This window comes from Trachypithecus francoisi, unplaced genomic scaffold, assembly GCF_009764315.1.
Source record: "Trachypithecus francoisi isolate TF-2019V2 unplaced genomic scaffold, Tfra_2.0 Lachesis_group16, whole genome shotgun sequence".
Classification (NCBI taxonomy): domain Eukaryota; kingdom Metazoa; phylum Chordata; class Mammalia; order Primates; family Cercopithecidae; genus Trachypithecus; species Trachypithecus francoisi.
The window spans coordinates 67,474,755-67,494,967 of record NW_022681461.1 but is presented as its reverse complement, the minus strand read 5'-3'; positions in this window follow the sequence as shown (position 1 = coordinate 67,494,967).

The window sequence follows — 20,213 nt, the reverse complement described above, 5'->3', positions numbered from 1 at the left end:
CTTCTCTGCTGCTTACCAACACTGTGGGGAATCAGTATGGCTATTTTGTTATTGAAATATGTTGTCTGGGCTTCTTTTCTTTTTGTCTTCTTTTTCTTGGGGGGAGAGAAAATAATCATGGAGTAGAAACCAAAGAATTTGATCCAATCAAAATATTCCCAAGATGGCAATAATTTGTTTCTAAGCACAGAGCTGCAGGTATTTTATTTCTAATAACAACCTGTAATATAGATTTTTTTCTAGTTTGTTTTTGTTTATAGCCTTGGTGATAGAGGTTAGCATAATCATCTGGCTGAAATGGGTGAGGGAGGATAGGGCTATTAAGCTAACAGGAAGCCAAGGGTTTTGCGACTTCAGTACTTCAAAGCCTAAGCGTGCTGCATGCATCCATCCACGTACTTTTCAATCAGAAAAGGCCATTGTCTGCTTTGCTTGCAATCAACTTTGACTTTCCATTTTTCATGCCTTGCCTTGAAACCTAATATTGCTCTCTTGTCTCCACCTAACAGAAGCTATCAGATGTGGATTCAAGTTCTGCTCCCTAACTTTCTAGCTAGATGACCCTAAGTAAGTCTTTCGATGTCTATTAGTGTTTCTCTTTTCTTCTTTTGAAAATGATATCTAGCTCACAGGGAAATCAACAATGGGAGGATTGCTCAAAGTGTCCGATGAAATAATGAATGTTAAAATATTTGGTAAGACTGAATATTAAATAAAGAGTTTTAAGATGCTTTTGCTCATTATTGAATCATTTTTCATATGATTACAGATGCTATTACTCATATATATATATATATATAGCCAAATGCTCATTCTACTCTTATTTTTTACACTTCATCTACTGTTTGTCATTGTTCTTCCAAAATAGATATGATTTATATGAGGAGATCAGTTTCTGGCTTGAGCCAAACTGATCTCTTTATAGAAAACTGAAAATCTCATGAATTCCTCTACATTTAATATTTGTCCATACCATTTGTGTCTCCTGTTATACCCTCTTTATATTCTTCTACCTAAACCATTCCAATCCTTGTATACTTAGGTAAACTCTACACATGTTTTTTTTTTTATTCTCTCTCACAGTCCTCTTGATTATTTTCCTCCCAGAGCCACACTTTAGTAGTTTTCTAATCATCTGTAACGTATAAAGAGGTGGACTTAATCTTCGTTATTTTTTCCTGTTAGTTATCTTTGCACATATTCATGCCATACATCCTCATGAACTTCATGGGCTGGGTCAGCATTAGCTTTTCAATTCTTTATACATCATAGAGCCAAAAGATGATGATGAGGAGGAAAAGTATAAGGATGATGGTATGGGGGGGGCGGAGCAAGATGGCCGAATAGGAACAGCTCCAGTCTCCAACTCCCAGCGCGAGTAACACAGAAGACCGGTGATTTCTGCATTTTCAACTGAGGTACTGGGGTCATCTCTCTAGGGAGTGCCGGACAATCGGTGCTGGTCAGCTGCTGCAGCCTGACCAGCGTGAGCTGAAGCAGGGCGAGGCATCGCCTCACCTGGAAGCGCAAGGGGGAAGGAAATCCGTTTTCCTAGCCAGGGGAACTGAGACACATAACACCTGGAAAATCGCGTAACTCCCACCGCAATACTGCGCTTTAAGGAAACAGGCACACCAGGAGAATATATCCCACACCTGGCCGGGAGGGTCCCACGCCCACGGAGCCTCCCTCACTGCTAACACAGCAGTCTGCGCGATCTATCCGCAAGGTAGCAGCGAGGCTGGGGGAGGGGCACCCGCCATTGCTGAGGCTTAAGTAGGTAAACAAAGCCGCTGGGAAGCTCGAACTGGGTGGAGCTCACAGCAGCTCAAGGAAACCTGCCTGTCTCTGTAGACTCCACCTCTGGGGACAGCCCACAGCTGAGGTCCAATAGGGAAAGCAGCGGGGGCCGGTGCAGAGGCGAACGACTCTGTCTGACAGCTTTGGGGAGAGCCGTGGATCTCCTAACGCGGAGGTTGAGATCTGAGAACGGACAGACTGCCTGCTCAGGTGGGTCCTGACCCCTGAGTAGCCTAGCTGGGAGACATCCCCCACTAGGGGCAGTCTGACACCCCACACCTCACAGGGTGGAGTCATCCTGAGAGGAAACTTCCAAAGAAGAATCAGACAGGTACACTCTCTGCTCAGCATATTCTATCTTTGGCAACCTCTGCTGCTGATACCCAGGCAAACAGGGTCTGGAGTGGACCTCAAGCAATCTCCAACAGACCAACAGACAGTCCTTCTGACTGTCAGACGGAAAACTATCAAACAGGAAGGACACCTATACCAAAACCCCATCAGTACGTCACCATCATCAAAGACCAGAGACAGATAAAACCACAAAGATGGGGAAAAAGCAGGGCAGAAAAGCTGGAAATTCAAAAAATAAGAACGCATCTCCCCCTGCAAAGGAGCGCAGCCCATCGCCAGCAACGGATCAAAGCTGGTCAGAGAATGACTTTGACGAGATGAGAGAAGAAGCTTCAGTCCATCAAACTTCTCAGAGCTAAAGGAGGAATTACGTACCCAGCGCGAAGAAACTAAAAATCTTGAAAAAAAAGTGGAAGAATTGACAGCTAGACTAATTAATGCAGAGAAGATCATAAACGAAATGACAGAGATGAAAACCATGACACGAGAAATACGTGACAAATGCACAAGCTTCAGTAACCGACTCGATCAACTGGAAGAAAGAGTATCAGCGATTGAGGATCAAATGAATGAAATGAAGCGAGAAGAGAAACCAAAAGAAAAAAGAAGAAAAAGAAATGAACAAAGCCTGCAAGAAGTATGGGATTATGTAAAAAGACCAAATCTACGTCTGATTGGGGTGCCTGAAAGTGAGGGGGAAAATGGAACCAAGTTGGAAAACACTCTTCAGGATATCATGCAGGAGAACTTCCCCAACCTAGTAGGGCAGGCCAACATTCAAATTCAGGAAATACAGAGAACGCCACAAAGATACTCCTCCAGAAGAGCAACTCCAAGACACATAATTGCCAGATTCACCAAAGTTGAAATGAAGGAAAAAATCTTAAGGGCAGCCAGAGAGAAAGGTCGGGTTACCCACAAAGGGAAGCCCATCAGACTAACAGCAGATCTCTCGGCAGAAACTCTACAAGCCAGAAGAGAGTGGGGGCCAATATTCAACGTTCTTAAAGAAAAGAATTTTCAACCCAGAATTTCATATCCAGCCAAACTAAGTTTCATCAGTGAAGGAGAAATAAAATCCTTTACAGATAAGCAAATGCTTAGAGATTTTGTCACCACCAGGCCTGCCTTACAAGAGACCCTGAAGGAAGCCCTAAACATGGAAAGGAACAACCGGTACCAGCCGTTGCAAAAACATGCCAAAATGTAAAGACCATCGAGGCTAGGAAGAAACTGCATCAACTAATGAGCAAAATAACCAGTTAATATCATAATGACAGGATCAAGTTCACACATAACAATATTAACCTTAAATGTAAATGGACTAAATGCTGCAATAAAAGACACAGACTGGCAAACTGGATAAAGAGTCAAGACCCATCAGTCTGCTGTATTCAGGAGACCCATCTCACATGCAGAGACATACATAGGCTCAAAATAAAGGGATGGAGGAAGATCTACCAAGCAAATGGAGAACAAAAAAAAGCAGGGGTTGCAATCCTAGTCTCTGATAAAACAGACTTTAAACCATCGAAGATCAAAAGAGACAAAGAAGGCCATTACATAATGGTAAAGGGATCAATTCAACAGGAAGAGCTAACTCTCCTAAATATATATGCACCCAATACAGGAGCACCCAGATTCATAAAGCAAGTCCTTAGAGACCTACAAAGAGACTTAGACTCCCATACAATAATAATGGGAGATTTCAACACTCCACTGTCAACATTAGACAGATCAATGAGACAGAAAGTTAACAAGGATATCCAGGAATTGAACTCATCTCTGCAGCAAGCGGACCTAATAGACATCTATAGAACTCTCCACCCCAAATCAACAGAATATACATTCTTCTCAGCACCACATCGCACTTATTCCAAAATTGACCACATAATTGGAAGTAAAGCACTCCTCAGCAAATGTACAAGAACAGAAATTATAACCAACGGTCTCTCAGACCACAGTGCAATCAAACTAGAACTCAGGACTAAGAAACTCAATCAAAACCGCTCAACTACATGGAAACTGAATAACCTGCTCCTGAATGACTACTGGGTCCATAACGAAATGAAAGCAGAAATAAAGATGTTCTTTGAAACCAATGAGAACAAAGATACAACATACCAGAATCTCTGGGACACATTTAAAGCAGTGTGTAGAGGGAAATTTATAGCACTAAATGCCCACAAGAGAAAGCAGGAAAGATCTAAAATTGACACTCTAACATCACAATTAAAAGAACTAGAGAGGCAAGAGCAAACACATTCAAAAGCTAGCAGAAGGCAAGAAATAACTAAGATCAGAGCAGAACAGAAGGAGATAGAGTCACAAAAACCCTCCAAAAAATCAATGAATCCAGGAGTTGGTTTTTTGAAAAGATCAACAAAATTGACAGACCGCTAGCAAGACTAATAAAGAAGAAAAGAGAGAGGAATCAAATAGACGCAATAAAAAATGATAAAGGGGATATCACCACCGACCCCACAGAAATACAAGCAACCATCAGAGAATACTATAAATGCCTCTACGCAAATCAACTAGAAAATCTAGAAGAAATGGATAATTTCCTGGACACTTACACTCTCCAAGACTGAACCAGGAAGAAGTTGAATCCCTGAATAGACCAATAACAGGCTCTGAAATTGAGGCAACAATTAATAGCCTACCCACGAAAAAAAGTCCAGGACCAGATGGATTCACAGCTGAATTCTTACAGAGGTACAAGGAGGAGCTGGTACCATTCCTTCTGAAACTATTCCAATCAATAGAAAAAGAGGGAATCCTCCCTAACTCATTTTATGAGGCCAACATCATCCTGATACCAAAGCCTGGCAGAGACACAACAAAAAAAGAGAATTTTAGACCAATATCCCTGATGAACATCGATGCAAAAATTCTCAATAAAATACTGGCAAACCGGATTCAGCAGCACATCAAAAAGCTTATCCACCATGATCAAGTGGGCTTCATCCCTGGGATGCAAGGCTGGTTCAACATTCGCAAATCAATAAACGTAATCCAGCATATAAACAGAACCAAAGACAAGAACCACATGATTATCTCAATAGATGCAGAAAAGGCTTTTGACAAAATTCAACAGCCCTTTATGCTAAAAACGCTCAAGAAATTCGGTATTGATGGAACGTACCTCAAAATAATAAGAGCTATTTATGACAAACCCACAGCTAATATCATACTGAATGGGCAAAAACTGGAAAAATTCCCTTTGAAAACTGGCACAAGACAGGGATGCCCTCTCACCACTCCTATTCAACATAGTGTTGGAAGTTCTGGCTAGGGCAATCAGGCAAGACAAAGAAATCAAGGGTATCCAGTTAGGAAAAGAAGAAGTCAAATTGTCCCTGTTTGCAGATGACATGATTGTATATTTAGAAAACCCCATCGTCTCAGCCAAAATCTCCTTAAGCTGATAAGCAACTTCAGCAAAGTCTCAGGATACAAAATTAATGTGCAAAAATCCCAAGCATTCTTATACACCAGTAACAGACAAGCAGAGAGCCAAATCAGGAATCAACTTCCATTCACAATTGCTTCAAAGAGAATCAAATACCTAGGAATCCAGCTTACAAGGGATGTAAAGGACCTCTTCAAGGAGAACTACAAACCACTGCTCAGTGAAATCAAAGAGGACACAAACAAATGGAAGAACATACCATGCTCATGGATAGGAAGAATCAATATCGTGAAAATGGCCATACTGCCCAAGGTGATTTATAGATTCAATGCCATCCCCATCAAGCTACCAATGACTTTCTTCACAGAATTGGAAAAAACGGCTTTAAAGTTCATATGGAACCAAAAAAGAGCCCGCATTGCCAAGACAATCCTAAGTCAAAAGGACAAAGCTGGAGGCGTCACGCTACCTGACTTCAAACTATACTACAAGGCTACAGTAACCAAAACAGCATGGTACTGGTACCACAACAGAGAAATAGACCAGTGGAACAGAACAGAGTCCTCAGAAATAATACCACACATCTACAGCCATCTGATCTTTGACAAACCTGAGACAAACAAGAAATGGGGAAAGGATTCCCTATTTAATAAATGGTGCTGGGAAAATTGGCTAGCCATAAGTAGAAAGCTGAAACTGGATCCTTTCCTTACCCCTTATACGAAAATTAATTCAAGATGGATTAGAGACTTAAATGTTAGACCTAATACCATAAAAACCCTAGAAGAAAATCTAGGTAGTACCATTCAGGACATAGGCATGGGCAAGGACTTCATGTCTAAAACACCAAAAGCAACGGCAGCAAAAGCCAAAATTGACAAATGGGATCTAATTAAACTAAAGAGCTTTTGCACAGCAAAAGAAACTACCATCAGAGTGAACAGGCAACCTACAGAATGGGAGAAAATTTTTGCAACCTACTCATCTGACAAAGGGCTAATATCCAGAATCTACAAAGAACTCAAACAAATATACAAGAAAAAAACAAACAACCCCATCAATAAGTGGGGAAAGGATATGAACAGACATTTCTCAAAAGAAGACATCCATACAGCCAACAGACACATGAAAAAATGCTCGTCATCACTCGCCATCAGAGAAATGCAAATCAAAACCACAATGAGATACCATCTCACACCAGTTAGAATGGCAATCATTAAGAAGTCAGGAAACAATAGATGTTGGAGAGGATGTGGAGAAATAGGAACACTTTTACACTGTTGGTGGGATTGTAAACTAGTTCAACCATTATGGAAAACAGTATGGCGATTCCTCAAGGATCTAGAACTAGATGTACCATATGACCCAGCCATCCCACTACTGGGTATATACCCAAAGGATTATAAATTACTCTACTACAAAGACACATGCACACGTATGTTTATTGCGGCACTATTCACAATAGCAAAGACTTGGAATCAACCCAAATGTCCATCTGTGACAGACTGGATTAAGAAAATGTGGCACATATACACCATGGAATACTATGCAGCCATCAAAAAGGAAGAGTTTGCATCCTTTGTAGGGACATGGATGCAGCTGGAAACCATCATTCTTAGCAAACTATCACAAGAAGAGAAAACCAAACACCGCATGTTCTCACTCATAGGTGGGAACTGAACAATGAGATCACTTGGACTCGGGAAGGGGAACATCACACACTGGGGCTATCATGGGGAGGGGGGAGGAGGGAGGGATTGCATTGGGGAGTTATACATGATATAAACGTTATGCACATGTACCCTAGAACTTAAAGTATAATAAAAAATAAAAAATAAAAAATAAAATAATAAAAAAAAAAAGGATGATGGTATGATAAAGATAATAATAATGATGATGACAATGATCTTCGTGATGATAGTGTCAGTGATGACAATGATGACACTGTTGCTGATGGTGATTATGATGATGATTCTAAAACCTGCCAACTTTAGGTCCTGAGTAGTAATGGACCAGTAGAAGTCAGAGAAGTCCAGATTATACCCACAGAAAAGACAGATGAGGGATTGTTCAGTTAGTGTAGAAAGAGGGAATGTGTAGGTACTAAGAATCCACATAGTGCAAACCGGGTCAGAGCTTGTGTAATCTAATGGACTCTGGAGTAAAGGATGCTTAAACTATTGCCACATAATCTGGCAGGAAAGAGAAGTCAGAAGGAACTAGGCATCAGAGGGGTTTGGAGCATAAGTCTGATTGTGGAAGCAGGTTTCTGCAGTAAATCTGAAATGAAAAGTCATGTGATTTGAGATCTCATCTCTTCACTTTAAGGTGATAAACGTGGATTTGGGAAGTGGGCAGGACCGTGTCAGATCCTAGTTTTACCTATTACCAATCATGTGACCTTTGTTACTTAATGCCTGTACATGTTCGCTTCTTCTGTTTAATGGGGTAACTCAATTTTTGTACAGATTGAAAGAATTAATATTTGTAAACTGCTTCTTATGGTGCTTGGCATATTGTAAATTTTCAATTATGGTAGACAAATATAATAAGGATATTTCAGTGGGTGAGGAAGCATATTGAGACCCTGCAGCTGGTGCTCATTGAGAGGCAGCAGAGATTCTATTTTTAAGAGAGATACAACAGTTTACAACAGGTTGTCGAGGAATTCGGAAGCATGGTCCCTAATCTTCAACCAATGGATAGCATAGCAGGGTTCCAGGACCATAATTGAATAGGTTGAGTCGGAGAGCAGGACTTTAGGTCCACCACTTAATTGAATTGCCAGGCAGGGAGACTGAGGTAGCATCCCAGGCATACAAATGGAATCAATACAGCAGGGAAAATCAGGACAAAATTACTCTGCACACAGGATTGGGGAGTGTATCCTAAGCACCAAATACCAGGTGGATATTTAAAGCAGCAGGATTCATTCCATGTCACACACTCTGATGGGCCTGAAGCTAGTGCACCATCTGCCCTGTCAGACTGGCTGGGAACTCGATGAAGCCAGGTTTACAAACGAAAGCCTTGTTTCCAATTGTGATGCCATACGGAAGGTGGAAAGATGAAAATTGTATAGATGTGCAATCAAAGTACAAGGCTAATTAGCTCCCCTGAGGTTTGGGCCAGATATGGGGATCCTTGAAAAAGTGGAATAAAAACATATAGGAGCAATTGGCATATGCCATGGAGAATACACTTGGGAAGATGCACCAAAGACCCACTCAGTGGGTCTGAGATTCTTACGTTGAATCTTGAAAGTTATTAGTTGTCCAATCTTGAGAAAGCATCTTTAGCCTTCTAGACCCACTTTGTTTTTACCTATAATACTAAAAATAGCTGTCTTTTATTGAGCAGTGACCAGGTACCAAGCTTATATTGCAAAAAGCCTCACATGCACTATCTTATTTCAATCCCGTAATAACTTATGAGAGACAAAACATTATTTTCTCAATCTTTAAATGAGTCTATGAAGGCTAGAGTAGTTGTATAGCTAAATAAGGGTCACAGAGCAAAGAAGGATTGAAGTCTGGATTTCAGTTGGGGTCTGTTTGACTCCAGATCATCAGATCTTAATTTCTACACTTATAGCAGAATCCAATGTTGTATGATTTTTTTTTTTTTTTTTTACTTGATATGGCCTGGTGACATCTCACATGTAGTAAATATGTAGGGTGTTTTTGTAAGTGAGCTTTAAAAGATAACATATTTAAGCAGAAAACCAAGATTAGCATCTCAGACTTGAGTGTTTGTTGATGAGCCTATACATGAGTCCAATGATGCTGTATTTTCTATAGATAAGCAACTGTTTTTCCTTTATGCTAGTATTTCTCAATGGCACATATTAATTCTTTATTGTGAGGGGCTGTCCTGTGCATCATAGGGTATTCAGTAGCATCCTTGGTCTTCAGTCTCTAGATGAGAGTAGCACTCCCTTTCAGCCCCAATTGAGACAATAAAAAATGTCTCCCAACATTGCCAAAAGTATTCCAGGGGCAACACTTCCCAGGTTGATAATTCTTTCTAATTTATTACTATATTTTAGTATCAGCATGGAAGGCAATTTAAAAAGTCACTGCAGGGGTGGGTGGTTTGTCAACATAGTGTACAGAGAACACTAGGTCCTTTATGTCATTTGACGTCAGACCCTAAAATTATACAAAGCTGAAGTCTGCTATAAAGTGTAGTCTGTGCTGCTTTAGCTCAAATGTGACAGGTAATAGCACAGAACCTGGTCAGCCCAATATAAGTTCAAATCCCAACTCCACCATTCATTTGCTAACTCTGTGAATTTGGCCAAGTTTCCTAAACTCTCAGAACCTCATTTTACTCATCTTTAAACATAAAGATTATAATACAATTTATTTCAAGAAGTCATCTATAAAATGGAGAAAATGGTGGGATGAATCTCATAAAGACATAATAATTTAATCTTCGTACAGCATAGTGTTAAAAAAAAGAATAAACTGAATGAATGTAAACTGTTACTTTTAACAACATCCGGACTTATTCAATAATCGGTTGCATTTTCTTTCTACCAACTGGACTGCTAATGTGATTAGATGGTAAGCTCTTTTGAACAGAAGCCATATCAAAACTGTTTACTGCAGTTTTGATTCCTAGTTTCTAATTCCTAGGGCAGTGCATGTAATATAATGGTTGCTCAGTAAATATTTGATGAATGAATAAATTGATTGAATAATGAACTAATATTCTCAGAAGAATCAAATGTTGTCAGTATCATTAAGGGTTCATTATTTCAAGAGCACTAATTGTAATGCCAATGGGTTGAGTGGAAATGGGAGGAAAATAATATTTATTTTAATAGGTACAGAGAGATGGAATCTATACACCAGTTAGCTTTCAAAACTGTCTAAAAGTTAATTTAAATACAAAAGTTGATTCAGTTGGCCTTCCCCTTACCTGAACACAAGGCAGATTGTTATTGAAACATACACTTCCAGGAGCAGAAGAATAATGAGCTTCCTGTTGCAATGTCACTCCCATGAAGGAGAGCCAAGGTGGTCCCAGGAGAGATACCCTTCTTCACTGGGTAGAGTGGATGCAGCTGTACTGATTATGAGAGAAGAAAAAAAAAATGATGTTGGGCATAGACAAGAGAGGAATGATTCCATCTATGGAGATCTGAGCCGGCTTTTGTAGGGAAGGTGGCATGACGTTAGCTCTTCTCCAGCGTTGAGACAGGAATCCATACATTCAGAAATAGAGAGACAGATATTTATAACAAACAAAGATTATAAACCTTACTTCTGCCACTCACTTCCTAGGTGTGCAATGTTATTTTTACTTTATTTATAACCTCTTTTTAAGCTCCAGTTTCGTTATCTAACAGATGGATAAAATAATACCACATCATTCATGAGATCATTGTAAACATTACATAAGGTAAATGCTAAAATCATTTGGCATGGTTTCTGGCACACAATAATAATGAAATGCAAGCAGCTGCTATTATTGATGTTATTATTATACTTGAGTTTTCATTCCAGGGGATATGCAGCATAAACTTGGGGTGTAAAGAGGCTATAAAGTGCGTAAGTTGGAAGCCAGCTCTGTTTTTGAGAAAAGGCAGAGGGAAGTTTGGGAAGAAATGCAGGTAGGAATCAGATTGATGAGGGCATGAAATGTGGCTCTAAAGCTTTGGGGCTTTAATGACAAGAATGAGAAAATGGAGATATTTTTGGTTTTCTGTCAATCAGAGCACTTATTTAGGCATGAAGTGGCCTTTCAATCTCTGTAAATCAATTCATATAGGTGACCTGGCCCAAATTCTCTGTCTGAAAAGGAAACGTTGCTTGTGGCAGGATTTATTCCCTAGCCAATCTTCTCTATTTCCCTGCCAAAATGAGGGCCTCTTTTATTGTGTGATGGAGAGAGAATGCCACATGTAATTAGAGAGAATGAGCAGAGAGGAAGAGAAAAGGCGGTGAGCATGCCACCGTACTGGCGGAAGTCTCCCAGGAACAGAAGGTGATGCGTTGTGACAGATGCCTTTGTTATGTTGTTTGTTAAACACTGTGTGGCTGCATTTCACAACATTTCTGAATCTGCCCCTGCATTCCCTGGGTATTTTGGCGGCAGAAAATGAAAACCATTGGGGCTGGAGAGTGGGGGCTGGGGAGTAGTTAGCAAGGAGGGCCCAGAAATAATAATGCAACGAGATTCGTGTTCAAAATCACCTTCGCCAAATATACCGTGTTCATGCAGTCACTGTTTGTTTTAGGGTTTGAGAGTTATTGCTTAAGAGATATGTTCATTGTGTCTAATTAAATTCAAATTGAGTGAATATTTGAATACCAGCAATGTGCCAAACTGCGTTAGGCTTTGGGGATAGAAATAGGATAAAACACTATCTTTACTCTCAAGAGAGTCACACTCTAGTGTAAACAATTAGGTAAACACATACCGCACATAAACACAATGCACACCCATACACATATACATATTTAACATAGAAACTAAAGTGCAATGAGTTTTTAAATAGTCAAAATTTATTCAAGTTTGAGGAAAAGGAGGTTAGGAAGAATCACTGAGAGGAGTGAATGTAATTCCAGGTAAACAATAAAGAGCTTATATATACATTTATAAACTTGAGTTTGCATTCCAGGGGATATCCAAGTATAATAAGAGAGTATATGTACACACACACACACACACACACACACACACAGATACACATACATAGAAAATTTTTGTAAGTGTTGATGAATGAGGTACAGGGTGCAGGGAATAGCATGGAAAAGGCAAAGAGATGAATGCTTGAAAAACAGTGAATGATTCTATTGATCTGTAACACAGGACTATGCAGAAGAGAAGAACATTAAGAGGGCAGAATGAGAGTTTTATCCTGCCCTATGGAGGTATTTCCTTGGCAAGGAGAGAGAGATTCGGTAAGGGAGAGCTATTGCGAGATTTCTGAACATTGGTGTTGACACTTGAGGTTACACTTCGAGGTGCCACTGAAACTTCTCAATGAAATGAAACCCTGGGTAAAATATGTTATAAAAGTATGGTAACCTAACTTTTGTCTCAAATCCCTTCCACTCTCAACTCTAATCTAGATGTCCATTCTGTGCCCAGCTTCTGTCAGGGAAAGTGGAAAGATGAGTATGAATAAACTTTTGGGCTGGCATAAGCTTCAGGGTGGAGAGTAGGAATGAAGAGCACCTATGCTATATGCCAGGAAAGAGGCTGGGGACCAGTTTTACAGAGTCTGTCTTAAAGACGCAAATCCAGGAAAGAATTGACTTTCCAAGTTCTTGAACCTAATGGGGAAGCTCAGCATCAGTTTCATATGCACATGCTTGATGTTCCTGACCACAGGAAAAGAAATAAAAAATGAACAGTGGTTAAATTATACCCCATTCCTATTACTGGCAGAGGGAAATAAAGCAAAGAAGTAACCAGGATGCTCAGGCTCAGAACTGGAATTCATTTTCTCCTGAATCACTGAACCTAAGGAATAAACAATATTTATTTTTCTATCACTCTTGGGCCTGCGATTACCTAGAGTAATCCAGGAGACAGGCAGGACAGCCTGTGAATTAACAAAGGAAAACAGCTACACCTCTCGAGGAATACACAGACAGAGAAAGATGCTCAAACAGAATAGGCATTCAGAAAAATAGAGATATAGAACAGTTCAATTTGAAGATTTAACAAAAACAGTAACAGTGGTAATAATAACTTGTAAGAAAACTCAAGAGCAGTATAATATGCTTCCTGGAACTGAAGTTTTGACTTTCAAACTATAAATCAGAAAATAATAAGGAATAAAATTAAAGAGGTCACTATTAGAACCCAAATTAATAACATGAAGTATATATGTACATATATACACACTTACACACATATATACATATTCATTTTTACATATATGAAAATGTATGTGTGAAAGCACTTTGGGTAAAAATGAGACAGAAAAGATTCCACAAGATAGAGGAAGATAAAAATAAACAATAAATGTGGGTGTTTTTGTATATGTTTGTGTGTGTGTGAAGCATGGATTACTTGAAGTGCTAAATATTTGTTGAATATGTTGAAATGCTAAATATAAATGCTAAATAAATGTACTTTTAACTAGAAAAGCCGTATTAAAAATAAATACTAATATTAGCCTATAATAATTCTACACTTTCTTAGTGATACCTAGGAAATGGCAGTCAACAAGAGAGGGAGAAATTAAAATAATTACAAAGGTTTTGTCTGAGTTAAGTCAGAGAGGAGGAGTGAAGAGAGAGGAAGTGTTCTCAAAGCTTTGTTTTACTGAGAAAGGGATAAAATCAGAAAACAATAATGTCTTATAGAGGTATGTTATTTTAAGTAATTGTAGAGGAATCTGCAATTTCTTGCAAACTCATCTGAGGAAAAAGTAAACACTAAAGAAAGAAAATTACTAAGGAAATTGCAATATTACAATGATGAGAAAAATGCTAATAGCTGCTTAATCAAATAGCATATATGAGTGAAAGGAGAAAAATAAAATACAAAGTAAGTATATAGTAATATGGAAGAAATAAAATTAAGCATATTAGTTATTACTCTAAGTATGTGTTAATTGAAATATCTAAGAGTAAGTCAGTAATCATTAGATGAGGTTAAACAACAGAACATAGTTACATGCTGTTTACAAAAAATGCATTTAAAACAAAGCCATAAAGAATGGCTAAAAAGCGGTGGGATAGCCTAAGGGATATTATACAAATACAAACAGCAATGAAGGTTCCAACAACAAACCACAATAACAAAAATATTAGCATAAGTCACACAGAAATTCAAGTTAAAACAGTAAAAGAGCCATAAACCTTTATGCAGCAAACAATATAGCAACTAAGAACAGAAAGCAAAATCCATAAAAAATGTGAGAACATAATACATATTACAATGAAATACTTAGATATCTTTCATAATTCGAAAGTTTTAGCAGACAAAATTGAAAAGAACTTATTAGAAGAACAAATTAAAATAATTAGCATACTTCTGATTGAGAGAGAAAGATAAAGGAGACTTTATGAAATGATATACATTTTTGTTATATCTAAGAAATATTTATAATATTTGGTCATATACTTGGCAAGAGACAAATTCTTTTTATTTAAATTTGTTTAATTTTTCACACACATCTGTACCAACCAGAACAAATTCTTAATTAAAATATATGATGGACCACATTATCTTATAATAATCCAATTTCATTAAAAGTAAGTTATTTGAGACCACGTGCAGTGGCTCATGCCTGTAATGCCGGCTCTTTGGGAGACTGAGGTGGGCAGATCACGAGATCAGGATATCGAGACCATCCTGGCTAACACAGTGAAACCTTGTCTCTACTAAAAATACAAAAACTTAGCCAGGCATGGTGGTGGGTGCCTGTAGTCCCAGTTATTTGGGAGGCTGAGGCAGGAGAATGGTGTGAATCCGGGAGGCGGAGCTTGCAGTGAGCCGAGATTGCACCACTGTACTCCAGCCTGGGTGACAGAGCAAGACTCTGTCTCTAAAACAAACAAACAAACAAAAAGTTATTTGAAATTTGACTAAAATATATTTACAACTTGAAAATTAAATAAATTAAATGTATGTAGCCTTTGGATCAAAGAGGAACTAAATTGCAAACCATCTAGAAAGCAACACAAGAAAGTCCTATCAGAAATGCTTCCACACTTAAAAAAGATAGTTAAAAACTATGAGTTAGTGCTCATGTAGAGGAATTAAGAAAAAACTAGAAAATAAAATTATAAAAACTCTCCACATGAAATTAATAAAGATAAAATCTGAAATTAATGAAACAGAACAAATAAGTTGCAGAAAAAAATATAAACAGCATGCAGATCAGTTCATTGTAAAAGCAAGTAAAATACATAAAACATTTTAGCTTAATTAAAAATAAAAGAGAAGGATAAAATGTATTAAAAATTAAGGAATATTAAGGAGGTATAACCACAAATAAAAATTTGATCAAGGGATAATTTAGAGTAAAATTTTGAAAACCTAGAGGAAAAGGATGATTTTCTAGGGATCTGTAAATGATTATAATTGACCACAAAGGAATAGAAAATGTGAATAAATCAAGTCCAATAAAAGACAGGAAGTATGACTAAGTAGCAATCATTAAAATAGTCACCAGAAACAAATAAGTTCACAGACTGAGTCTATCTAACTTATAAATAATTTCAACATGATGCTCCCTAGAATAAAACATCAACTCAATTTATTTTATGAAGACACTAGGGCTTTAAAATCAAAGCATAGTCTTAATGCTAATAAGAATGTTATAGAATTGCATACATGTATAAACTCCAAATAATATATTTAATATCTATTGATATGTACATAAATATATATACAAGCTCTAAATAAGACATTAACAAACAGAATGAAGGTATAAAGCCAAAAAGAGAATAACAGATTTATCCTTAAATATTCACGGGTGATTCAAACTACTGCTTACTCTGTTGCACCAACAAATAAGAGGGAAAGATCACAGGATTGCATTAATGTATGCTGAAAAAGCATTTGATAAAAATCAGAGAGTTTACTAAATAAAATTAGTACAAAATAAAACAACTTAGATTTTATAAAGTCTACATTCAAAACCTTACAGTATACGTGACTCTAAATGGTAAAACACAAAACTCTTTAAGTAATGTACTAGGCAAAAATAATCAGTATTGTCATGATTAGTATTTTTTAAATGCTCTAGCAGATTCCATATAAAAAAAGTAAAGATAATATGTTAACAATAAGAGATTATAGTGGGGAAAACAAACACATAGTATCATAAGAAAATTGGGTAAGGCAATTGGATACAAGACAAATACTCAAGGGTCAGTACCCCTCTATATACTAGCAATAAACACCATTTTGAAAAGAGAGCATTTCTATTAACATCAAGAACCAAAATCACATATAGTATAATTTTAACAATAAAATCACAGTATATACATAAAAATGTAAAGTCTACTGTATTAATTGAATTAAAATGTATGTTCGAGTACTATTTTAACTAATATATTAATTTGTATTTTGAAAATTATGCAACTCCACTTAGAAACCCAACAGAAATTATAGAATAACATTACATAATTTTAAAGTTTAAAACAAAGAAAAGATGGCAAAGAAGAGTCCAAAAATTTGTGTAAAAGAACAGCAGGGAAGGGAAAATGCTTCAACCGATCTTAGTACATACCATAAAACCAGTGTAATCAAATGGATGGGTTGTGTAGGAACAGAGAAGGAATAGAGAAGGAATGACAGCTTAAACATTATATTTTGTTTGCTGATATATTTCAAGCACATAGAAAAGTGCCCAAGGAATATTGACTGATTTAATTTATGGAATAGATCAGAGGAATTGTATAGGGAGCCTAGATGTGGATCTCAATAGATAGGACTTATGGTAAGTAAAAGACATTTTATTTAAATATATTATACATACAAATTATAAGTGTGCAGCTTGACAAATTTCGATATATAAACTCACTTCTGTTAGCAATGTATCTCATATATACATAAAATCATTACATTACCCCAGAAGTCCCATTTGTGTATATTCCCAAAATATACCCTCAAATGTTCTCCAAAAATAATTTCTGACTCTAAAACCATAGGTTTGTTTTTCTATAGGAAGTCTTAAGATAGCATTGACTTTTTGTTGAAATTATTAATAGTACTGTTGTTATTTTTATCTCTTCTGCTCAAGTGGTCCTTAGGTTGTAAGCCAAATTATCATCGTTCTCATAAAGCTACAGTAAGTAGATTTTGAGTAATAATATAAGTTGAGTACTTTACATTCATTTTCTAATGTAGGTCACGTAAAACCAAGATGAATTGTATATTTTATTTAGAAAGTGAAGAATTTGAGGCTTAGAGAGATGAAGCAATTACGTAAATTTATGCAGCGAGAGGCAGTAGAACCAGAACTCAAACCCATTTTCTTTTTTTTTTGTCTTTTTTTTTTTTCCTTTTTGTGGAGAACAGGGTCTCGCTGTATTACCCAGGCAGGTCTCAAACTCCTGGGCTCAAGCTATCTTCCCGCCTCTGCCTCCCTGAGAGCTGGGATTACAGGCGTGAGCCACCGCGCCCGGCGCAAACCCATTTTCATGTAATCATCCTGTAGCTCACTGTTTTCACACTACAAAGTGTTATGAGAATTAAATCAGATAATACTTAATGAAGTGTTTAACACATCACCTGCTCTAAAATGTGTCCTTAATACATGTATAGTTATAATCGTAAGGTCAAAATTCATTCAGTCTTCACAATGAAAAGCTAGGTTTATAACCTCACATTTGAAGACGAGAAAACTGAGGTTTAGGGAGGTTAAATTACCTACTGCATTCACACAACTACCTGGCAAAGGCAGGGTTAGCCTTAAGCCATTTCTCTCCAAAGTCTTATTCTTAAGCACTGTCTGGGCCCAGGTTCCACCACACCTACATTGACCTTAGGCAATTCATTCAGTCTCTCTGTCTTGGCTGAATAATCTGTATTTTAAAAGCCAAAACCCCTGCTCTGTTTATCTCAGAGCGCTGGTGTAAGAAAGGTGAAGGGGCTTTGAAACAATAGTATCATAATACAGAAGACTGTTGCTTATTTCTCCCTTAGCAACACAAGGTGGCAGATATAACAGCCGGGTCATCATTATCTACAACAAATATTCATTTCAGACTAAGAAGAGAATTATGCATTTTGATATATCCTCTCATAATGATTTCATAAAGTCTTTAATTTTTCTGAAAATGGGCTTTTATCTGTCTGGTGAATGGTTCTTACTTCTTTATTTCAGATCATTAATGCCAAGAAAAGCAGAGCAAGCTATTTTTGCCATTTTGGAGGATAGAGGTGGGGTGGATAACAGGCATAGAGAGATAATAGATATCTTCATGATTCTGTTGTAAACTGTCACTTAAACAAAGGCAAGAATCTGTATCTACCAACTTCCAAGACTGCATGAGTCCTCTTACAAAGGGTGAAAAGTCACTTCAGAGGCAGTCAAGAAATAAGACACTGCTACCTCTGTTAAAGAAGGTTTCTCTACTAACTACCAGACCACCTGTATCTCCTGTAGCCATCAGGTCTCAATTCATCTCAAACTCCTAAATGCTCTATATCTATTTTTTTGACCTTTGTTACTCTGCTTCCTAAGTAGTCCCTTTAACCTCTCCTTCTTATGTACTCACTCCGCGTATCAGGAACCATTTCAAAAGCCACAGCTTCCCTAAAACTTCCTCCAGTCTTCCTGACTTAATAAAATATTTCTCATTTCCGTCAAGTGCATTTAGTTTCATTAGTGGCATATTTCCTTTTTACCATGACAAAGTTACCTTTTCCCCATTTTAAAAGTATGACAATAAAGTATGTCTATTTTAAAGTATTTAAGAACTATAAACTTAGTGAATAGTATTAGTGAATAGTGAGTGCTATTTTTACCACTCTTATCCTACTCTCCTCTGCCAGTGTACCCTATTTTAATTTTTTTAGTTCATAGTTTCACACATATTTTACGTGCGTTTAAATGCTCCACTTAATCCAAAGATACTTTGGAATGAAAATCACTATTCTGGCCTTGGATATATTATCAGGTAATAACAACAGCTATACAGAAAAATAAAGTGCAGTAAGAGGATTGATTTGATAAAAACATATTCTCTCTGAGAAGAAAAAACCCATAAAATGGAAGTAGGAATGTTCCTGGAAGTAAACTATAGAAGTTCAGAGAAAGAAACAGTTGGGGGCTTAATGAACTGGAAAATGCTTCATGGGGCAGTCTGCTACTAGCACTGCAGAAGGGGTAGATTTACGGAGCATGAGCATAAGCATTACACATTGGAGGTACACAGTAAGCAAAGGCACAGCAGCAGGATGAACAGAGAGAAGGGAAGATAGTAAGGTGATTCTTTCCATTTCTTCCCCTTCTCGTCTGCTCCCAAGTCCTGACTACACTAACTCAGTAGTACTTCTTGTTCTCTTCTTTCACTTGATCACACCCCAACCCAGACCAAGGGCATTTACCTCCTGGTGGCTGTTTCCTGGGTCCATCTGCATTTTCCAGAAAATCAATATTGGTCTTGCATGTCTCACCATGCTTACTCTCCAAAACAGCCCAAAACACACCACTTTATTAACATACATACACATATTCACATGCATATATGTACATACACATATATACATATACACACATGCACATGCACATAAATATGTATTTCAACTTTCTTTTATTTACATTAATTTCAAAATAATAGGCTCATAATTCATGTCATTAATTTTTCATTTTTTTAGTAGAAGGTACTAAAATTTTAAAGGAAGTTGAGAATTTAACTCTTTTATACCACTTCCCAAATCTTCCTCCCCAATCTCCCCACAAAATATATATATATATATTTCCCTGTATTCATTATTATGTATAGTTGTGTTACTATATAAACAGTATTCATAACTGAGTTATGTAGTTTACTATGTGTCTTTGCCCATTTGTGATGCTAAAACAAAATACTTAAGACTGGGTAATAGATAAACAACATAAATGTATTTCCCTCAGTTCTGGAGACTGGGAAGTTCAAGACCTAGGCACTGGCAGGTTAGGTATCTGCTGCTGCTGGTCTCTGTTTTCAAGATGGCG